General features: G+C 40.0%; 2 pseudogenes; both read left to right on the forward strand.

Moving 5' to 3' along the window:
- The first annotated feature begins 2,480 nt into the window (after positions 1–2,480).
- LOC110297048 (large ribosomal subunit protein eL30 pseudogene) lies at positions 2,481–2,821 on the forward strand (annotated as a pseudogene).
- A 3,381-nt stretch (positions 2,822–6,202) lies between these two features.
- On the forward strand, positions 6,203–6,784 carry LOC110296936 (small ribosomal subunit protein eS7 pseudogene; annotated as a pseudogene).
- The last annotated feature ends 16,170 nt before the right edge of the window (positions 6,785–22,954 follow it).

Here is a 22,954-nt window from a genome sequence, read left to right on the forward strand (position 1 = left end):
TCTGTAGATCAGGCTGGCCTCGAACTCAGAAATCCGCCTGCCTCTGCCTCCAGTCCCTCGATCTTTATTTGTAATTTAGCTATTTTACTTCTTTTAATATTCTAGATATTAATCCTCTATCAGAATTATAGCTGGCAAAGATTTCTCTCCCATTCTGTAAGCTGTCTCTTCACCTGATTATTTCTTTTGCTGTATAGATACTTTTTAATTTTGTTAAGTCCCATTTCAGTCCTTTTGGCTGAGTAACTGGGGTACCCTATGTTAAAAAAAAAAAAAGTCCTTCCTGAAGAAGAAATTAAGAAAGGAAGGAAAGAGAAAGTAAGATAAGAAGGAGGAAAACAACCCTTGGAATAAACCTGACAGAGGAAGTGAGCAACTGTATGATAAAAGCTGAAGCCTGTTCCTGTGGCACGCTTGCTCATGCTTGCACCCTTCCACTGAGTGAAGGCTTAGATACTTTCTCAGTTCACTTTTGTGCTCAGTAAGAGACAAGTATCTCATTTTGTTCTTGAACCTATAGATACTGATTTTTCCCAGTGCCTTTTGTTGAAGAGACTGCCTTTTATCCAGTGTATTTTAGCATCTTTATAAAAAAAAAAAAAATCCCATTACTGAAGCTAGTTTATGTCAGCTTTCTCTATTCTATGCCATTGGTCTATATATCTATTTTTGTATTAGCACCATGCTATTTTTATTACAATAGCTCTGTAGAATAACTTCAAGTCAGGTTCAGTGATATCTTCATTACTCCTTTTGCTCAGAATTACTTTAGCTATCTGGGGTCTTTTGTGCTTTTATATGAATTTTAAGATTGTTTTATATTTCTTATAAAGAATGGTATTGGGATTTTGATTGGATTTTGCTGATTCTGTAGATTTCTTTGGTAAAAAGGCTATTTTTACAATATGAATTCATCTATCTGATCTTTAAGTATGTGAGGTTTCTTCATCTTCTAGTGCCTTCCTTGATTTTTTTTTTCTTCAGTTTTTGAAGTTTCCTTTCAGAGGGCTGTCTCATCTTTAGTTAAGTTTCTTCTGAAGTATTTTTGCTTCTTGGTTTGTTTGTTTGCTTTCCAATCTATTGTGCATGGGATTATTTCCTTGATTATCTCCTCAGTATGCCTGTCACTAATAAATAAGAAGGTCACCGATTTGTGTCCTGTTACCTTTCAGAAAGCGTTTATCAGCTCTGGGAGTGTCCTGCTAAGATTCTTTTGGCCACTTATATAGAGCATCTTGCCATCTGTAGCTAGAGATATGCTGCCTTCCTTCTTTATTTACCCTTTCATTTGCTTGTGTTATTGGGCTAGCTATGACTTCCAGGACTACACTGAGTACAAAATTTTTTAAAGGTGTTCTCACTTATTTTAATGGAACTATACTGAGTTTTCCAACATTTTGTATAATTTTGGATATAAGTTTCTTGTATATAGCACTTATTAAGTTGAGATATGTTCTTCTTATTGAGTTTCTTCAGGACATTTATCAAAAGGGGGTGCTGAAGAGATAGCTCAGTGTAAGAGCATTTGCTGATCTTGTAGTGGATCAGAGTTTGTTTCCAGCACCCAAAATAAGTGCCTCACAGTCACCTGTAACTTAAGCTCAAGTAGCTACAAAACCCTCTTCTGTCTTCATGGGCACCTGCATGCTCATATGTGTGCATGAACACACACATGCATACACATAAATTGTTTTAGAAAGTACCAAGGAGGAATTTGGATGAGACATTTGGATGAGACATTTCTCCCCCCTCCTTCCATTTTATATTATAGTTTAGTAGTGGTCTCCAGGTGTGCTGGCTAGTTTTATGTCAACTGGAAACAAGCTACAGTTATTTAAGAGTAGGGAACATTTAAGAAGAGGTAACCATAATTACCTCCATAAAATCTGTCTGTGGCCTTGTCTGTAGAATAATTTGTTAATTAATGATTGATGGAAGAGTATCCAGCCCATTGTGGGGACACCCTTGGGCTATTGGTCCTGGGTTCTATAAGAAAGCATTATAAGTAGACAATAGGAGCAAGCAAATAAACTGCATCCCTCCCTAGCCTCTGAATAAATTCCTGCCTCCAAGTTCCTGCCTGGTTTGAGTTCCTGCCTTGGCTTGTTTCAGAGGACTGTGATTCAGGATACAAGAGCCAAACAAAACCCTTTCTCCCCAAGTTGTTTTTGGTCATTATGTCTCATCATAGCAATATTAAACAAAATCGCTACGGACAAGCACACTAATTGATTATCAAACATCAAATGTGGTCTAAAATCATATATATATATATATATAGTTTGGCCAGGTTTTATTGACATATTTAAGAATATACATATGTGTGTGTTGTGTGTATGTGTATGTATATATGTATATGTGTGTATAATAAAAATTAAACAAAAAGAGATTGTAAATTTGGAAGAAAGTGCCTATCTCACTCCCCAGCCATCTTGGCAGCTGATCTTGGATAGAGGTTGTCCCACACCTAAGGCAGGAAGATGGTGGCCACAAAGAAGATGAAAGTCTCTGGAGTCAATCAACTCTAAGCTCCAGCTTGTTATGAAAAGTGGAAAGTATATGCTGGGGTACAGACACTGAAGATGATCAGACAAGCAAAGTGAAGTTGGTTACCCTTGCCAACAACTGCCCAGCTTGGAGGAAATCTGAAATAGAGTACTATGCCATGTTGGCTAAAACTGGTGTCCATCACTACAGTGGCAATAATATTAAATTAGGTATAGCATGTGGAAAATACCACAGAGTATGTACACTGGCTATCATTGACCCAGGTGATTCTGATATTGTTAGAAGCATTCCAGAACAGACTGGTGAGAAGTAAACAAAGTTTTCCTTTAATAAAACTTTGCCAGAGCTCCTTTTGAGAAAAAAAAAAATGGGAGAAAGCAAAGCGGAATGTTCGTGGGAAGGAGACTTTTTTTCTTTTCTCTTTTATTTTTTCATCAAATATACTCTGATGACTATTTTCCCTCCCTCTATTCATCCTCACTTCCCTTCTCCTCTGGAGCTGCCTCAATTCTGTCTCTTCTTAGAAAAAAATACAAGCACCTTGGGAAATAACACAATAATATTTAGTAAGACAAAATCAAACACAGCAGAAAAGGAAAAAGCAAATAAATGGAAGGTAAAGGCAAACTCATTCACATACTCAGGAATCCCATAAAACACAGAAGTGGAACTATAATATGCATGCAAAGGCCCTTTGAGTGGTCAAAGTCATACTTCTTTCCCCATTGATGGTGCTATCCACATCACCTCCCTTCTTTGCCTGAATGCTCTATTTTCTGTACCTTGTGGGAACAAGTATGAACTATGACATCAATCCAATTTGCTCCTGAGTATATTATTAACTTCTTTTATTATTTTATTATATATTATTAACTGAGTCTCACAGTTGTGAGTTGCTGTTTCTCAGTGGAAATATCCTCCCATTTGGTATGGTACAGGAGAAGAGAGAAAGGAAGGAAGTGGACCTCAAGATGCCACTAGAAAGAGTAAGAAGAGAGATGCTGAAACATGATGGAGTACCATGCTCTGTACAATGCTATAGCTGTAAGGAAAATAAATTATTTCCTGCCCTAATACATTCTTCTTTCTTATATAGGATCAAAAAATAGTCACAGATAGTGCAGTGGAACTAATTCCTAAAGTAGTCGTGTGTGTGTGTGTGTGTGTGTGTGTGTGTGTGTGTGTGCTTTGGGTGTGCACTTTATTTAGAGTAGAATTTTTGTAACCAGGGTGGCTCTCAGGCAGCATGGGTTTCTGGGTTGCACTCCCAGCTTCCTCTTTTCTTATATTTTCAATCATCCTTTTTTAAAATAGAGGGACTGCCCATGACTATGGAATAATGCAGAGGTTTTAGAAGATGTACTTTAGCGGTTTATCCTCTTTATCAAACACAATCAGTTGCAAAATTCCAAAGTGTAAAAGCAAGGAAAACAAACTTCCTTCTGAGAACACACTGGAGAGCACGTTTGGGCCTACCTTTCCCCAACTCTTAGTTACATCTGCTTCTGACGCAGCATGGAGAAGCAGACTGGGCACCTCTCTTCCACTCTGTGGACTGAGCTGGGCCCAGAGAAGCCTGAACTGAAGGACTAAACAGAGGTTTTACCTAACGTCAAGTGGACCGGTCCAAAAGATTATCTAGAGTATATCCCCACATTTCTCTGTGGCATGATGACTGAGCAAAGGGGAGCTTCTCCCTCAGACAGCTGGCATGGGGCAGATTGGATGCAGAGAGGACCTCACTGCTCTCCAGTTACTCTGTGGTTAGTCTGGCTTTGTTCATGTTTGGGCTCTTTCTGAGATCAGTGAAAATAAAATATTGTATTTTGAGCATAATTAGATTTTATAAACCCAGAGGTTATGGAGTCCTGTTGCGGTTTCTCTCTGTGTGAGGTAATTATGCCAGTTGCAGAGAGCTGTGCTTTAAAGGCAGCTGTTGCCCAGTTGGCAGACACTATTGACTTAACATATGAGAGGTGATTAAAAATAAACCATAGCTCTCTCTGAGGTAAAGCATGATGCTAATATAAAGTAATTAGACTCGGATTCATGACTAGATTGTCCAACTTCTGTGAATACCACAGTTAGGGCAAAATTACAGAGCACTATGGGAGGCTAGACAGAGGGATACTATGTATCTTTCTCACTGCCAAGGTTAACCACTAAATCCCAATTAATGTTTCATGTTAGGGCCCTTTTAGCCATTTTACTAATTTCATAGTCATCCTAGCTCAAGATAGTGACTCTCCACCTTGCATGTGTAGATTTCCCATCATTGCTCTGAAGAAACATTCCATTCACCCTTACGTTCAAAAATACAGGCTAGTGTCTGTTTCTGTGATTTGCCTTTAGTAAATGTTAGGAATGTGCTCTTAAATGAGCCATTTTTACTCTGAGCAGTAAGAAGATCCCTGATGAGCTGTATAACAGAAAAAGGAAAAGGTAAGCAAAACAACACAAAGCTAAGCAACCAAAAATACTGACTGTGACCATAAAGACAAATCTAAAATTAGCAGCTCTCTCTCAGAGCACAGGAAGGAAATCATGAGTAGTCCAACACGAGGGCCTGCATGTGAGGTGTGGCAGTCAAAGAATCTTCTCTTTCACTTCTCTTCACATCCTGCCTGAAGACATGTTTCTTCCAACTTTTTCATTTTCTTCTTCTTCTTTTTTTTTTTTTTTTTTTTGGTTTTTCGAGACAGGGTTTCTCTTTGTAGCCCTGGCTGTCCTGGTACTCACTTTGTAGACCAGGCTGGCCTCGAACTCAGAAATCCGCCTGCCTCTGCCTCCCGAGTGCTGGGATTAAAAGCATGCGCCACCACGCCCGGCTTAACTTTTTCATTTTCATTAGTATATATTAGCTGTACTTATACCGGATGGGTTGCAGCTCTGCCTTTTCTTTCTTTTTTTTTTTTTTATTACGTATTTTCCTCAATTACATTTCCAATGCTATCCCAAAAGCCCCCCATACCTCCCCCCCCACTTCCCTACCCACCCATTCCCATTCTTTTGGCCCTGGCATTCCCCTGTATTGGGGCATATAAAGTTTGCAAGTCCAATGGGCCTCTCTTTCCAGTGATGGCCGACTAGGCCATCTTTCGATACATATGCAGCTAGAGACAAGAGCTCCGGGGTTCTGGTTAGTACATCATGTTGTTCCAACAATAGGGTTGCAGATCCCTTTAGCTCCTTGGGTACTTTCTCTAGCTTCTCCATTGGGAGCCCTGTGATCCATCCAATAGCTGACAGTGAGCATCCACCTCTGTGTTTGTTTGGCCCTGGCATAGTTTCACAAGAGAGAGCTATATCTGGGTCCTTTCAGCAAAATCTTGCTAGTGTATGCAATGGTGTCAGCGTTTGGAAGCTGATTATGGGATGGATCCCTGGATTTTCATAGACTTGATCAGACTACAGTCTGATCAGATTCACCCCCTGTCATCATCTCTTGTCCACCTGCCACTCCGGCTGCCTCTTTTCCTCATCCCTGCTGGTCCCCATCTATTTTCATGTCTTTTATCATGTAATAAGTTTCATTAGAGTTCCTCAAAGGAGCATGAGTAGGTTGAATACAGGGGCATTGGCAACTTACCAATGGCTACCCTACTTAAGAAAATGCCTTCCACCACTCAGATGTGAGCCGTTCTCGTGAGAGCTGTCCCTCTTTCTAAGCCAGGCACTCCGTGAGGATGAAGCCATGTTCAGCTCAAGCGCCAAGATTGTGAAGCTCAATGGCAAGAAGCTGGATGAGTTCGAGTCTGACATCTCTCAGGCGCTGCTCGAGCTGGAGATGAACTCCGATCTCAAGGCGCAGCTGCAGGAACTCACCATCACCGCAGCCAAGGAAATTGAAGTTGGTGGTGGTCGGAAAGCTATCATAATTTTTGTACCAGTTCCTTCCCTTAAATCTTTCCAGAAAATCCAAGTCCAGCTAGTTCGTGAATTGGAGAAAAAGTTCAGTGGGAAGCATGTAGTCTTCATTGCTCAGAGGAGGATTCTGCCCAAGCCAACCCAGAAAAGCCGTACGAAAAAATAAGCAAAAGCGCTCCAGAAGCCGCAAACTGACAGCAGTGCACGACGCCGTCCTTGAGGACTTAGCCTTTTCAAGTGAAAGTGTGGGTAAGAGGATCCCTGTGAAACTGGATGGCAGCGGGCTCATAAAAGTTCACTTAGACAAAGCACAGCAGAGCAACGTGGAACACATGGTTGAAACTTTTTCTGGTGTGTACAAGAAGCAGGCAAGAATGTTAATTTTGAATTCCCAGAGTTTCAGTTGTAAAGAAAATGACTGAATAAAGTGCCATTCGGGGTAAATAATAATAATAATAATAATAAATAAATAAATGCCAACTTTCCCCAACTATCATGAATTTTACATATATATCTTCAGGGAGGGTGAGGCCTCATGAGCTCCCTCAACTCAATATCAAAATGGCCTGCCCAGGAACTTTACTATAAAAGGTAAAAAGGAACGTATAGCAGTAAATTGTGAAGTAAATGTTTTATTTTCGAGCTATACCGTTATCATAAAAATGCACCTCAAACAAGGTGAGTAGAGTCATGTGCTTGTGTGATTGAGTTGGGATCTCACTACCATATCCCAGCTAGCCTCAAGCTTCAAGGCTCAAGCAATCCCTCTGCTGCAGCCTATGGAGTAGTTATAGCTGCAGGCATTGCCACTGTACTCAATAAACATGCATTCCAAACATGCAATAGGAAGACAGGGGCATTAGAAGCCCACTGAGCTGAATGGAGTTCTGCCCTCCGAGGTCTTAACACTATGGTTTCTAATACTCCTGAAGATTTGACGTCTTTTTCCTTAAGATAAGGTCATGTTGTCAGCAATAAAGGACAAAGACAGCACCACACTGTCACCATCAGCACCCTGGGAAGCCCTAGTCTTTTGGGGATCCTCACTTAGGACAAACCTGGATTTGTGGTTTCCACACAGAAAAGAATTTTAGGAGGTAGTGTCTGACACCAGGACTCAGGTGAAATGCTATTTTCTCTCCTGTGACTCTAATCCAGGTCTACTCAGGAGCACACAGGCCACAGAAGCAGCAGAGCAGCTGGGACAGGATCCTACAGGCCTCCATTTGCACCCAGGAGGTAGGGCTGTTCAGCAGCTCTCTGTCCACTGGTCACTCCAGGAGAGAGCTGGACTCCCAGAAGTGCTGACACAGGCTTACAGACTCACAGGAGGAACAAGCTCCAGCCAGAGACAGCAAGAATATCTAACACCAGAGATTACCAGAGGGCAAAAGGCAAATGCAAGAATCTTACCAACAGAAACCAAGACTACTTGGTATCATCAGAACCCAGTACTCCCACCACAGCGAGTCCTGGACACCCCAACACAGCGGAAAAGCAAGATTCTGATCTAAAATCACTTCTCATGATGCTGGTAGAGGAATTTAAGAAGGATGTTAATAACTCCCTTAAGTAATACAGCAGAACACAGGTAAACAGGTAGAAGCACTTAAAGAGGAAACACAAAATCTCTTAAAGAACAACAGGAAAACACATCCAAACAGGTAAAGAAACTGAATGAAACCATCCAGGAGTTAAAAATGGTAATAGAATCAATAAAGAAATCACAAAGAGAAACAACTCTGGAGATAGAAATCCTAAAAATAAATAAATAAATAAATAAATAAATAAATAAATAAATAAAACAGGAACCATAGATGGGAGCATCAGCAACAGAATACAAGAGATGGAAGAGAGAATCTCAGGTGCAGAAGATTCCATAGAAAACATGGACACAACAATCAAAGAAAATGCAAAGTGCAAAAAGATCTTAACTCAAAACATCCAGGAAATCCAGGACACAATGAGAAGACCAAACCTACGGATAATAGGAGTAGATGAGAATGAAGATTTTCAACTTAAAGAGACAGCAATATCTTCAACAAAATTGTAGAAGAAAACTTCCCAAACCTAAAGAAAGAGATGCCCATGAACAATACAAGAAGCCTACAGAACTCCAAATAGTTTGGACCAGAAAAGAAATTCCAACCATCACATAATAATCAAAACCCCAAATGCACAAAACAAAGAAAGACTATTAAAAGCAGTAAGAGAAAAAGGTCAAGTACCACATAAAGGCAGACCTATTAGAATTATTCCAGACTTCTCACCAGAGACTATGAAAGCCAGAAGATCCTGAACAAATTTTATACAGACCCCAAGAGAACACAAATGCCAGCTCAGGCTGCTATACCCAGCAAAACTCTCAATTACCATAGAAGGAGAAACCAAAGTATTCCATGACAAAACCAAATTCACACAATATCTTTCCATGAGTCCAGCCCTTCAGAGTATAATAACAGGGAAACACCAACACAAAGACGGAAACTACACCCCAAAAAAGCAAGAAGATAATCCTTCAACAAACCTAAAAGAAGACAACCACAGGAACAGAATCCCAACTCTAACAACAAAAATAACAGGAAGAAACAATTACTTTTCCTTAATATTTCTTAATATCAATGGACTCAATTCCCAAATAAAAAGACATAGACTAACAGAGTGGCTACATAAACAGGACTCAAATTTTTGCTGCTTACAGGAAACCCACCTCAGGGAAAAAGAGACACTACCTCAGGGTAAAAGTCTGGAAAACAATTTTCCAAGCAAATGGTCCAAAGAAACAAGCTAGAGTAGTCATTCTAATATCGAATAAAATCGACTTTCAACCCAAAGTTATTAAAAAAGACAAGGAGGGGCACTTCATACTCATCAAAGGTAAAATCTTCCCAGATGAACTCTCAATTCTGAATATCTATGCTCCAAATGCAAGGGCAGCCACATTCATTAAAGAAACTGTAGTAAAGCTCAAAGCACATATTGCACCTCACACAAAAATAGTGGGGGACTTCAACACCCCATTCTCATCAACGGAAAGATCATGGAAAAAGAAAATAGAGACACATTGAAACTAAAAGAAGTTATGAAAGAAATGGATTTAACAGATATCTACAGAACATTTTATTCTAAAGCAAAAGGATATACCTTCCTCTCAGTATGTCATGGCACCTTCTCCAAAATCGACCATATAATTGGTCGCAAAGCAGGCCTCAACAGATACAAAAATATTGAAATTATCCCATGCATCCTATCAGATCACCACAGACTAAGGCAGATCTTCAATAACAACAAAAATAATAAAAAGCAAACATCCACATGGAAGCTAAAGAACACTCTACTCAATGATACCTTGGTCATGGAAGAAATAAAGAAAGAAATTAAAGACTTTTTAGAGTTTAATGAAAATGAAGCCACAACATACACATACTTATTGCAACACAATGAAAGCATTTCTAAGAGGAAAACTCATAGCTCCGAGTGCCTCCAAAAGAAACTAGAGAGAGCATACACTAGCAGCTTGACAGTACACCTAAAAGCTCTAGAACAAAAGGAAGCAAATTCACCCAAGAGGAGTAAACCACAGGAAATAATAACCTCAGTGCTGAAATCAACGAAGTGGAAACAAAAAGAACTATAGAAAGAATCAACCAAACCAGGAGCTGGTTCTTTGAGAAAATTAATGAGATAGATAAACTCTTAGCCAGACTAACTAGAGGGCACAGGGAGAGTATCCTAATTAACAAAATCAGAAATGAAAAGGGAGACAGAACAACAGAACCTGAGGAAATCCAAAACACCATCAGATCCTACTACAAAAGGCTATACTCAACAAAATTGGAAAACCTGGATGAAATGGACAATTTTCTAGACAGATAACAGGTACCAAAATGAAATCAGGATCAGATTAATGAATAAACCGTCCCATATCCCCTAAAGAAATAGAAGCAGTTATTAATAGTCTCCCAACAAAAAAAGCCCAAGACCAGATGGGTTTAGTGCAGAGTTCTATCAAACCTTCAAAGAAGATCTAATTACAGTTCTCCTCAAACTATTCTACAAAATAGAAACAGAAGGTACTCTACCCAATTCATTCTTTGAAATCAAAATTACTCTGATACTCTGATACTGATGCTGAGAACACATTTGACAAAATCCAACACCCATTCATGATAAGTCTTGGAAAGATCAGGAATCCAAGGCTCATATCTAAACATAATAAAAGCAATATACAACAAACCAATAGCCAACATCAAACTAAATGGAGAGAAATTTGAAGCAATCCCACTAAAATCAGGGACTAGACAAGGCTGCCCACTTTCTCCGTACGTATTCAATATAGTACTCCATGTCCTAGCCAGAGCAATTAGACAGCAAAAGGAGGTCAAGGGGATACGAATTGGAAAGGAAAACTTCAAAATATCACTATTTGCAGGTGATAAGACAGTATGTATAAGTGACCCCAAAAATTCTGCCAGAGAACTCCTGAGCCTGATAAACAGCTTCAGTGAAGTAGCTAGATATAAAATTAACTCAAACAAATCAATGGCTTTTCTCTACACAAAGGATAAACAGAATGAGAAAGAAATTATGAAAACAACACCCTTCACAATAATCACAAATAATATAAAATACCTTGGTATGACTCTAACTAAGGAAGTGAAAGATCTGTATGATGAGAACTTCAAGTCTCTGAAGAAAGAAATCAAAGAAGATCTCAGAAGATGGAAAGATCTCCCATGCTCATGGATTGGCAGAATCAATATAGTAAAGATGGCTACCTTGCCAAAAGCAATCTACAGATTCAATGCAATCCCCATCAAAATTCCAACTCAATTCTTCACTGAGTTAGAAAGGGCAATTTGCAAATTCATCTGGAATAGCAAAAAACCCCCAAAGATAGCAAAAACTATTTTCAATGATAAAAGAACATCTGGTGGAATCACCTTGCCTGACCTCAAGGTGCACTACAGAGCAATTGTGATAAAAACTGCATGGTACTGGTACAGCAACAGACAGGTAGATCAATGGAATAGAATTGAAGACCCAGAAATGAACCCACACACCTACGGTCACTTGATCTTTGACAAGAGAGCTAAAACTCTCCAGTGGAAAAAAGAAAGAATTTTCAACAAATTGTGCTGGCACAACTGGTGGTTATCATGTAGAAGAATTTGAATTGTTCCATTCTGACCTCCTTGTACAAAGCTCAAGTCTAAGTGGATCAAGGAACTCCACATAAAACCAGAGACACTGAAACTTACAGAGGAGAAAATGGGGGAAAGCCTCAGAGATATGGGCACAGGGGAAATTTTCCTGAACAGAACAGCAATGGCTTGTGCTCTAAGATCAAGAATTGACAAATGGGACCTCATAAAATTGCAAAGCTTCCTTAAGGCAAAAGACACTGTCAATAAGACAAAAAGGCCACCATCAGATTGGGAAAGGATATTTACCAATCCTAAATGAGATAGGGGACTAGTATCCCATATATATATATATATATATATATATATATATATATATATATATATATATATATATCTCAAGATGGACTCCAGAAAATCAAATAACCCTATTAAAAATGGGGTACAGAACTAAACAAAGAATTCTCAACTGAGGAATACCGAATGGCTAAGAAGCACCTGAAAAAATGTTCAACATCCTTAATCATCAGGGAAATGTAAATCAAAACAACCCTGAGATTCCACCTCACACCAGTCAGAATGGCTAAGATCAAAAATTCAGCAGATGACTCGCCAGCTACCCACAACACCCGCCACAGGATCTTAAGACTTCTGGTGAGTGGAGCACAGCTTCTGCTCCAATCCAATTGCGCGGGACCTGAGACTGCATTAGTTAGGGAAGCAGAAACCGGCCTGAGTAGGGCCACAGGCCTCATCCGGCCGGATCAGCGCCGCGCCGGGGTAGCAGGAGAGCAGGGTTGCCTGACACCCGCCAGCTACCCACGACCCCCGCCGCAGGATTTTGGGACTGCTGGTGAGTGGAACACAGCTTCTGCTCCAATCTTTAAACAGTGACAACAATAACAACTAACCCCAGAGATTACCAGATGGCGAAAGGTAAACGTAATAATCTTACTAACAGAAACCAAGACCACTCACCATCATCAGAACCCAGCACCCCCACTTCGCCCAGTCCAGGGCACCCCAACACACCAGAAAAGCTAGACACGGATTTAAAAGCATATCTCCTGATGATGATAGAGGACTTCAAGAAGGACTTTAATAACACACTTAAAGAAATGCAGGAGAACACTGCTAAACAGGCAGAAGACAATAAAGAGGAAGCACAAAAATCCCTTAAAGAATTGCAGGAGAACACTGCTAAAGAGTTACAAATCCTTAAAGAAAAACAGGATAACATAATCAAACAGGTAGAAGTCCTTACAGAAAAACAGGAAAACACATCCAAACAGATGATGGAAATGAACAAAACCATACTAGACCTAAAAAGGGAAGTAGACACAATAAAGAAAACCCAAAAGGAGGCAACACTGGAGATAGAAACCCTAGGAAAGAAATCTGGAACCATAGATACGAGCATCAGCAACAGAATACAAGAGATGGAAGAGAGAATCTCAGGTGCAGAAGATTCCATAGAGAACATCGGCACAACAATCAAGGAAAATGTAAAATGCAAAAAGATCCTAACTCAAAACATCCAAGAAATACAGGACACAATGAGAAGACGAAACCTACGGATAATAGGAGTGGATGAGAATGAAGATTTTCAACTCAAAGGACCAGCAAACATCTTCAACAAAATTATAGAAGAAAACTTCCCAAATCTAAAGAAAGAGATGCCCATGAACATACAAGAAGCCTACAGAACTCCAAATAGACTGGACCAGAAAAGAAATACCTCCCGACACATTATAATCAGAACAACAAATGCTCTAAATAAAGATAGAATACTAAAAGCAGTAAGAGAAAAAGGCCAAGTAACATATAAAGGCAAGCCTATCAGAATTACACCAGATTTTTCACCAGAGACTATGAAGGCCAAGATCCTGGACGGATGTTATACAGACACTAAAAGAACACAAATTCCAGCCCAGGCTACTATACCCAGCCAAACTCTCAATTAACATAGATGGAGAAACCAAAGTATTCCACAACAAAACCAAATTCACACATTATCTCTCCACGAATCCAGCCCTTCAAAGGATAATAACAGAAAAAAACCAATACAAAGACAGGAACCACGCCCTAGAAACAACAAGAAGGTAATCCCTCAACAAACCTAAAAGAAGACAGCCACAAGAACAAAATGCCAACTTTAACAACAAAGATAACAGGAAACAACAATTACTTTTCCTTAATATCTCTTAATATCAATGGACTCAACTCCCCGATAAAAAGACATAGACTAACAAACTGGCTACACAAACAAGACCCAACATTTTGCTGCTTACAGGAAACTCATCTCAGAGAAAAGGATAGACACTACCTTAGAATGAAAGGCTGGAAAACAATTTTCCAAGCAAATGGCATGAAGAAACAAGCTGGAGTAGCCATTCTAATATCTGATAAGATTGACTTCCAACCCAAAGTCATTAAAAAAGACAGAGAGGGACACTTCATACTCATCAAAGGTAAAATCCTCCAAGAGGAACTATCAATCCTGAATATCTATGCTCCAAATACAAAGGCAGCCACATTCATTAAAGAAACTTTAGTAAATCTCAAAGCACACATTCCACCTCATACAATAATAGTGGGAGACTTCAACACACCACTTTCACCAATGGACAGATCATGGAAACAGAAACTAAACAGGGACACAGAGAAACTAAGAGAAATAATGAATCAAATGGATCTGGCAGATATCTACAGAACATTCTATCCTAAAACAAAAGGATATACCTTCTTCTCAGCACCTCATGGTACCTTCTCCAAAATTGATCACATAATTGGTCACAAAGCAGGCCTCAACAGATACAAAAATATTGAAATTGTCCCATGCATCCTATCAGATCACCATGGACTAAGGCTGATCTTCAATAACAAAATAAATAATAGAAAGCCAACCTTCACGTGGAAACTGAACAACACTCTTCTCAATGATACCTTGGTCAAGGAAGGAATAAAGAAAGAAATTAAGGACTTTTTAGAGTTCAATGAAAATGAAGCCACAACATACCCAAACTTATGGGACGCAATGAAAGCATTTCTAAGAGGAAAACTCATAGCTCTGAGTGCCTCCAAAAGGAAACTAGAGAGAGCACACATTAGCAGCTTGACAACACACCTAAAAGCACTAGAACAAAAGGAAGCAAATTCACCCAAGAGGAGTAGACGGCAGGAAATAATCAAACTCAGGGGTGAAATCAACCAAGTGGAAACAAGAAAAACTATTCAAAGAATCAACCAATCAAGGAGCTTGTTCTTTGAGAAAATCAACAAGATAGATAAACCCTTAGCCAGACTCACTAGAGGGCACAGGGAAAGCATCCTAATTAACAAAATCAGAAATGAAAAAGGAGACATAACAACAGATCCTGAAGACATCCAAAACACCATCAGATCATCTACCACAGGCTATACTCAACAAAACTGGAGAACCTGGATGAAATGGAGAAGTTCCTAGACAGATACCAGGTACCAAAGTTGAATCAAGATCAGGTTAATGATCTAAACAGCCCTATATCCCCCAAAGAAATAGAAGCAGTCATTAATAGTCTCCCAACTAAAAAAAGCCCAGGACCAGATGGGTTTAGTGCAGAGTTCTATCAGACCTTCAAAGAAGATCTAATCCCAGTTCTTCACAAACTATTCCACAAAATAGAAACAGAAGGTACTCTACCCAACTCATTCTATGAAGCCACAATTACTCTGATACCTAAACCACAAAAAGACCCAACAAAGATAGAAAACTTCAGACCAATATCCCTTATGAATATTGATGCAAAAATCCTCAATAAAGTTCTTGCTAACCGAATCCAAGAACACATCAAAACAATCATCCATCCTGACCAAGTAGGTTTCATCCCAGGGATGCAGGGATGGTTCAATATACGGAAATCCATCAACGTAATCCAGTATATAAACAAACTCAAAGACAAAAACCACATGGTCATCTCGTTAGATGCGGAAAAAGCATTTGACAATATCCAACACCCATTCATGATAAAAGTCTTGGAAAGATCAGGAATTCAAGGCCCATACCTAAACATGATAAAAGCAATCTACAGCAAACCAGTAGCCAACATCAAAGTAAATGGTGAGAAGCTTGAAGCAATCCCTCTAAAATCAGGGACTAGACAAGGCTGTCCACTTTCTCCATACCTATTCAACATTGTACTTGAAGTCCTAGCCAGAGCAATTCGACAACAAAAGGAGATCAAAGGGATACAAATTGGAAAAGATGAAGTCAAAATATCACTCTTTGCAGATGATATGATAGTATATATAAGTGACCCTAAAAATTCCACCAGAGAACTCCTAAGCCTGATAAACAGCTTCGGTGAAGTAGCTGGATATAAAATTAACTCAAACAAATCAATGGCCTTTCTCTACACAAAGAATAAACAGGCTGAGAAAGAAATTAGGGAAACAACACCCTTCTCAATAGTCACAAATAATATAAAATATCTTGGCGTGACTCTAACTAAGGAAGTGAAAGATCTGTATAATAAAAACTTCAAGTCTCTGAAGAAAGAAATTCTAGAAGATCTCAGAAGATGGAAATATCTCCCATGCTCATGGATTGGCAGGATCAACATTGTAAAAATGGCTATCTTGCCAAAAGCAATCTACAGATTCAATGCAATCCCCATCAAAATTCCAAATCAATTCTTCAACGAATTAGAAAGTGCAATCTGCAAATTCATCTGGAATAACAAAAAACCTAGGATAGCAAAAACTCTTCTCAAGGATAAAAGAACCTCTGGTGGAATCACCATGCCGGACCTAAAGCTCTACTACAGAGCAATTGTGATAAAAACTGCATGGTACTGGTATAGTGACAGACAAATAGACCAATGGAATAGAATTGAAGACCCAGAAATGAACCCACACACCTACGGTCACTTGATCTTCGACAAGGGAGCTAAAAACATCCAGTGGAAGAAAGACAGCATTTTCAACAAATGGTGCTGGCACAACTGGTTGTTAACATGTAGAAGAATGCGAATCGATCCATTCCTATCTCCTTGTACTAAGGTCAAGTCTAAGTGGATCAAGGAACTTCACATAAAACCAGAGACACTGAAACTTATAGAGGAGAAAGTGGGGAAAAGCCTTGAAGATATGGGCACAGGGGAAAAATTCCTGAATAGAACAGTAATGGCTTGTGCTGTAAGATCGAGAATTGACAAGTGGGACCTCATGAAACTACAAAGCTTCTGCAAGGCTAAAGACACCATCAATAAGACAAAAAAACCACCAACAGATTGGGAAAGGATCTTCACCTATCCTAAATCAGATAAGGGACTAATATCCAATATATATAAAGAACTCAAGAAGGTGGACTCCAGAAAGTCAAATAACCCCATTAAAAAATGGGGCTCAGAACTGAACAAAGAATTCTCACCTGAGGAATACCGAATGGCAGAGAAACACCTGAAAAAATGTTCAACATCCTTAATCATCAGGGAAATGCAAATCAAAACAACCCTGAGATTCCACCTCACACCAGTCAGAATGGCTAAGATCAAAAATTCAGGTGACAGCAGATGCTGGCGAGGATGTGGAGAAAGAGGAACACTCCTCCATTGTTGGTGGGATTGCAAGCTTGTACAACCACTCTGGAAATCAGTCTGGCGGTTCCTCAGAAAATTGGACATAGTACTACCGGAGGATCCAGCAATACCTCTCCTGGGCATATATCCAGAAGATGTCCCAACCGGTAAAAAGGACACATGCTCCACTATGTTCATAGCAGCCCTATTTATAATAACCAGAAGCTGGAAAGAACCCAGATGTCCCTCAACAGAGGAATGGATACAGAAATTATGGTACATTTACACAATGGAGTACTACTCAGCTATTAAAAAGAATGAATTTATGAAATTCCTAGCCAAATGGATGGACCTGGAGGGCATCATCTTGAGTGAGGTAACACAATCACAAAAGAACTCACACAATATGTATTCACTGATAAGTGGATATTAGCCCAAAACTTAGGATACCCAAGATATAAGATACAATTTGCTAAACGCATGAAACTCAAGAAGAATGAAGACCAAAGTGTGGACACTGTGTACCTTCTTAGAATTGGGAACAAAACACCCAGGGAAGGAGTTACAGAGACAAAGTTCGTAGCTGTGATGAAAGGATGGACCATTTAGAGACTGTCGTATCCAGGGATCCATCCCATAATCAGCTTCTAAACGCTGACACCATTGCATACACTAGCAAGATTTTGCTGAAAGGACCCAAAGATAGCTGTCTCTTGTGAGACGATGCCGGGGCCTAGCAAACACAGGAGTGGATGTTCACAGTCAGCTATTGGATGTATCACAGGGCTCCCAATGGAGAAGCTAGAGAAAGTACCCAAGGAGCTAAAGGGATCTGCAACCCTATTGTTGGAACAACATGATGTACTAACCAGAACCCCGGAGCTCTTGTCTCTAGCTGCATATGTATCGAAAGATGGCCTAGTCGGCCATCAATGGAAAGAGAGGCCCATTGGACTTGCAAACTTTATATGCCCCAATATAGGGGAATGCCAGGGCCAAAAGAATGGGAATGGGTGGGTAGGGAAGTGGGGGGCGCTATGGGGGACTTTTGGGATAGCATTGGAAATGTAATTGAGGAAAATATGTAATAAAAATATTAAAAATCAAAAAAAAAATTCAGCAGATGCTGGCGAGGATGAGGAGAAATAGGAACACTCCTCCATTTTTGTTGGGATTGCAAGCTGGTACAACCACTCTGGAAATCAATCTGGCAGTTCCTCAGAAAATTGGACATAGTACTACCAGAAGATCCAGCAATACCTCTCCTGAGCATATATCCAGAAGATGTTCCAACTTTTAATAAGGACACATGCTCCACTATGTTCATAGCAGCCTTATTTATAATAGCCAGAAGCTGGAAAGAACTCAGATGTCTCTCAACAGAAGAATGGATACAGAAAATGTTGTACATTTGCACAGTGGAGTACTACTCAGCTCTTAAAAACAATGAATTTATGAAATTCTTAGACAACGGATGGATCTGAAGGATATCATCCTTAGTGAGGTAACCCAATCACAGAAAAACACACATGATATGCACTCACTGATAAGTGGATATTAACCCAGAAACTTAGACTACCCAAGATACAATTTGCAAAACACATGACACTCAAGAAGAAGAAGACAAAAATGTGGATACTTCATTCCTTCTTATAATGAGGAGTAAAATACCCATGGAAGGAGTTACAAAGACAAAGTTCAGAACTGAGAGGGAAGGAAGGTCCATCCAGAGACTGCCCCTACCTGGAATCCATCCCATATACAACCACCAAACCCAGACACTATGGTGGATGCCAACAAGATTTTGCTGACAGAACCTTGATACCTCTTGTGAGGCTATGCCAATGCCTGACAAATACAGAATGGCTCGCAGCCATTCATTTGATGAAGTACAAGGTCCCCAATGAAGGAGCTAGAGAAAGTACCCAAGGAGCTGAAGGGGTTTATAGCCCCATAGGAAGAACAACAATATAAACTAACTAGTATCCTCAGAGCTCCCTGGGACTAAACTACCAATCAAAGAAAGCACATGGTGGGACTCATGGATCTAGCTGCATATGTAGCAGAGAATGGCCTCGTCGGTTATCATTGGGAGGAGATACCCTTTGTCCTGTGAAGATTCTATGCCCTAGTATAGGCTATGCCAGGGCCAGGAGGCAGGAGTGGGTGGGTTCATGAGCAAGGGAAGGGGATAGGAGGTTTTTGGAGGGGAAACCAGAAAAGGGGATAGCATTTGAAATATAATGGAAGAAAATATCTAATAAAGAAGAAAAGAAAAGAAATTTAGGCATAACACTTCTAAAATATATTTGGAGATTTTATTAAAGATATATTTGGGGCAGTTGTATTGTTTTATTTTGAATTTTATTTATTGTTATACCAACCAAGCAGGTGGTATATACCATGGTGTGCATATAGAGATTGGAAGACAACTTTTATGGGGTCACCACTTCCCTTACAACTTTTGTAGGTTCTGGCAATCAAACTTGGGTCATTGGGCTTGTGTGACATGTGCTCTGCCTGCCTAGCCACCTCGTTGACCCTAAAGAAACATTTATATAGACTAAAACATGAGGGTTAGGAAAAAGAGAGGCATTCATAAAGAAAACAGGATACACCCTCCCTGGTATGTACTTCCCAAGAACTAAGGAGAAAAAAGACCTACCCAAGGGAAAGTCCAGCCTCTTCTGGAGAGAAATGATGAAAGTGAGACATTCCCGAGTGTGGGCATGAGCTCCTCAAGCTAGAGTTACAATCAATGTCTTGCCATTCATCATGTTTACCATGTTGGTGGTCCTCAAGTTACATCCCAAGCACTTTTGAAGAACAGTGTTTTTCTAATGGAAAATACAAGAGAAGTTCAGCTCTCATTTTACTCATTTAGCATTCAGTGCAGATTTAGTCTGTCTCTGTCCCTGAAATTGGAATTCATTCATATTTCATTAAATATAATGGGATTTTAAGAAACCACCAGATGCCAAGTATGTGCAGGTTGTCTTTCTTTAGTAATCTGTGCATACTGCCTTCAAAATGCCAACTTGTAGGATGTCTTAGAGTGACTAGAAGAATACACGAAACCTCGTAAGAGAAAGGAAGGAATTCAAGGATACCCTGAGCATAGAAACAAATGATTAATGTAAATGCCAAAGAGGAGCCAGAAGCATTCTGTAACCGATGTAATTGCTCATTGCATCAGTGTTCAGTGGCTTCTAAAAACATATTTAAAAATTCTTTAGTTGAACCTTTTCAATTTTTTTGTAGCTGCAGCGAACTTTATTTGAGCTATTCAAAAGAGCAGGGCTCCCTAGACCCCTCTCATTATTGTGGGGATCTGGGATGGAAATTGTGAGGGTGATGCTCAGTGTTGAGGGTTGAGTTAAGACAGAGCTGTAGCATGATGGCATTGGGGCTACACAGAAATACATCCCTGCATCTACTGATACTGCTAAGGCTGTGGGCAAGACCCCAGAGCTGAACGGGAAGCTCACTGAGCTTCCATGTCCCTACCCAGAGTATGTCCATCGTGGATTTGACATGCCTCCTGGAGAAAACTGCTAAGTACCATGATGTTGTGTCCGGCCAGCAGATCACAGCCTGGGTTCTAGCCTGGAAAGGCATTTTGGAAACCTGGAAGAGAAGAGGGGCTAGGCGCGAGAGAAAGAAACGAGGCCAAGGCAAGCTCATCCTGTTCAAAGCCCAATTTTACTAGTACCAACATCCAGTTATAAAGGAAGGGGGAGGGAACCCGATTTCCCGCCAAACAATCTCGGGATCAAGTAACAGGGTTAACACGTGTGTGGCTCCAAGCAGCAAAGCGGGCACGGTCTAGCAGTAGGTGTGGCAGGACGAATGAGCAGGAAGCTCCACCCCTGAGCAGACAGGTTCCAGGCTGGGTGAGGGGGAGGCTACACCATGATATCAAGAAGGTGATGAAGCAGGCATTCACGAGCCCACTAAAGGGTATCCTAGGCTACACTGAGGACCAGGCTGTCTCCTGAAACTTTAACGGTGACTGACTCCTACTCTTCCATGTTTGATACTGGTGCTGGTATAACTCTCAAAGACAACTTTGTAAAGCTTAATTCCTGGTATGACAATGAATATGGCTATAGTAACATGGTGATGAACAACCTCATAGCCTACATGACCTCCAAGGAGTAAGAAGCCCTGGACCACATACTCCAGCAAGGACAACCTTCCCATTCTCAGCTTTAACTATACCATTGAACTTGTCATAAGTAGAGTCATACTGGAACATGTAGACCATGCAGTTGATGTCAATGAAGGGGTCATAGCAACAGTCTCCATTTTGCCAGATGACCTGGCAGCCCTGGTAACCAGGCTACCAATATGGCCAAATATGTTCACTCCGACCTTTACCACCATGTCTATGAGAGGAGACTGGCACTATATGAGAAGTCGAGGCTGTCTCTGGAACAGGGAGGAACAAAAAGACGAATATTTATCCATTTTGCTCTTTGTTTCAGACCCTCATAGCAAAGCAAATTCAAGTAAAACAACTAGAATTATAAATACAACTAATATCACAAATAAGTGGACTAATTGTTTTCCTCCTCTGCATTAAAGACAAACAAGGCCTTTTAATTTGAAACTTACTACACGCCCAGTGTGTGATGTTGGGTACTTAGTATCCTGATCTCTAGCTGCCCTTTTTTCTGTGACAGGCATGCAAGTTCTGGTGTGTCTTGCTCCAGATATTGCTAAGTTACTTACTTCTTTCTTGAAATAGTTTCTTCCCTCCAAGAACATCACATACTGATTTTTTTTCTTTCTTGGACCACCCTGTCTCTGTCTCCTTTCACAAATTTTCCTCATATCCTCATCACTGAGGCACTAAGAATCTATTTCTCCCTTGCGACCGTGTCCACTGTTGTGGCTTTACACACTATCTAAATGTTTAAAACTGAGTGAATCCAAGCTCTCTCCTCAACTCCACATTCATATATTCAACCATCTACTTGTCATCTTCATTTGTGCATCACGGAGGCAGATAAGACCTCATGGCTACCCTTTCAGGGAGTAGTAACTGGTCCTTTTCGCAAGCTTCAGCATCTGAACACAAGAGAGACAAAAGACACATTAAGAAGAGAAGAAAAAAACCTCATGTAATTTAAATATACACACATGGAATACCCACAACTTATAAGGCTTGAAGAAAAGTCATATGACAAGCTTATACATAAGCCTGCCAGTACTCAGCCCTTTTGGGTTACTCTGTCTAAAATTGCAACACATCACCCACCTTCATTCAGACACTATTCTTCCTATTCAATTTGCACCATTCATTAACCCCAGCATTGAATAAGCATTCTATATACCTCATTAGATAATCTTGTTCATTATCACCTACTGCAGCATGAAACCCAAGAGGCAAAAATTCTGTCTGCTTTATCCTGTCAAAATGCAAATATTCAATGAACTATAGATTTAATCGGCTTCCAAGTATATTTGATGAATGAGGGCAGTCTCAGTGCTGCAAAATAGCATGGGTGATCTTCTCTGGGGAGTGTGGAGCAGTGGGTTTGGCAAGGTGACAAGGGAACAGAACAGTGGGAAAGATGGTTGCTTAACATCAATTTCTGATCACATCTTGTAATAGAGAAAACTCAGTAAAGTTTAAGCTTCCTTTTTTTAAAATTATTTTATGTGTATGGGATTTTGCCAGTATATATGTATGTACACCATATGCATGCCTGGTGGCCAAGGAGGCCAAAGGCATTGGCAAGTTTTCAGAACTGTACAGTCTATGCCAACTACGTGGTGGTTTTGTTTTGTTTTGTTGCTTTGTTTTGTTTCATAATATCCCTATGTTGCATCTCCATCACTTTTGTTTTCCTAATCACCCATCCTGTGACT

The sequence above is a fragment of the Mus caroli genome, unplaced genomic scaffold (assembly GCF_978045245.1).
Source record: "Mus caroli unplaced genomic scaffold, Mus_caroli_1 scaffold_7, whole genome shotgun sequence".
NCBI lineage: Eukaryota > Metazoa > Chordata > Mammalia > Rodentia > Muridae > Mus > Mus caroli.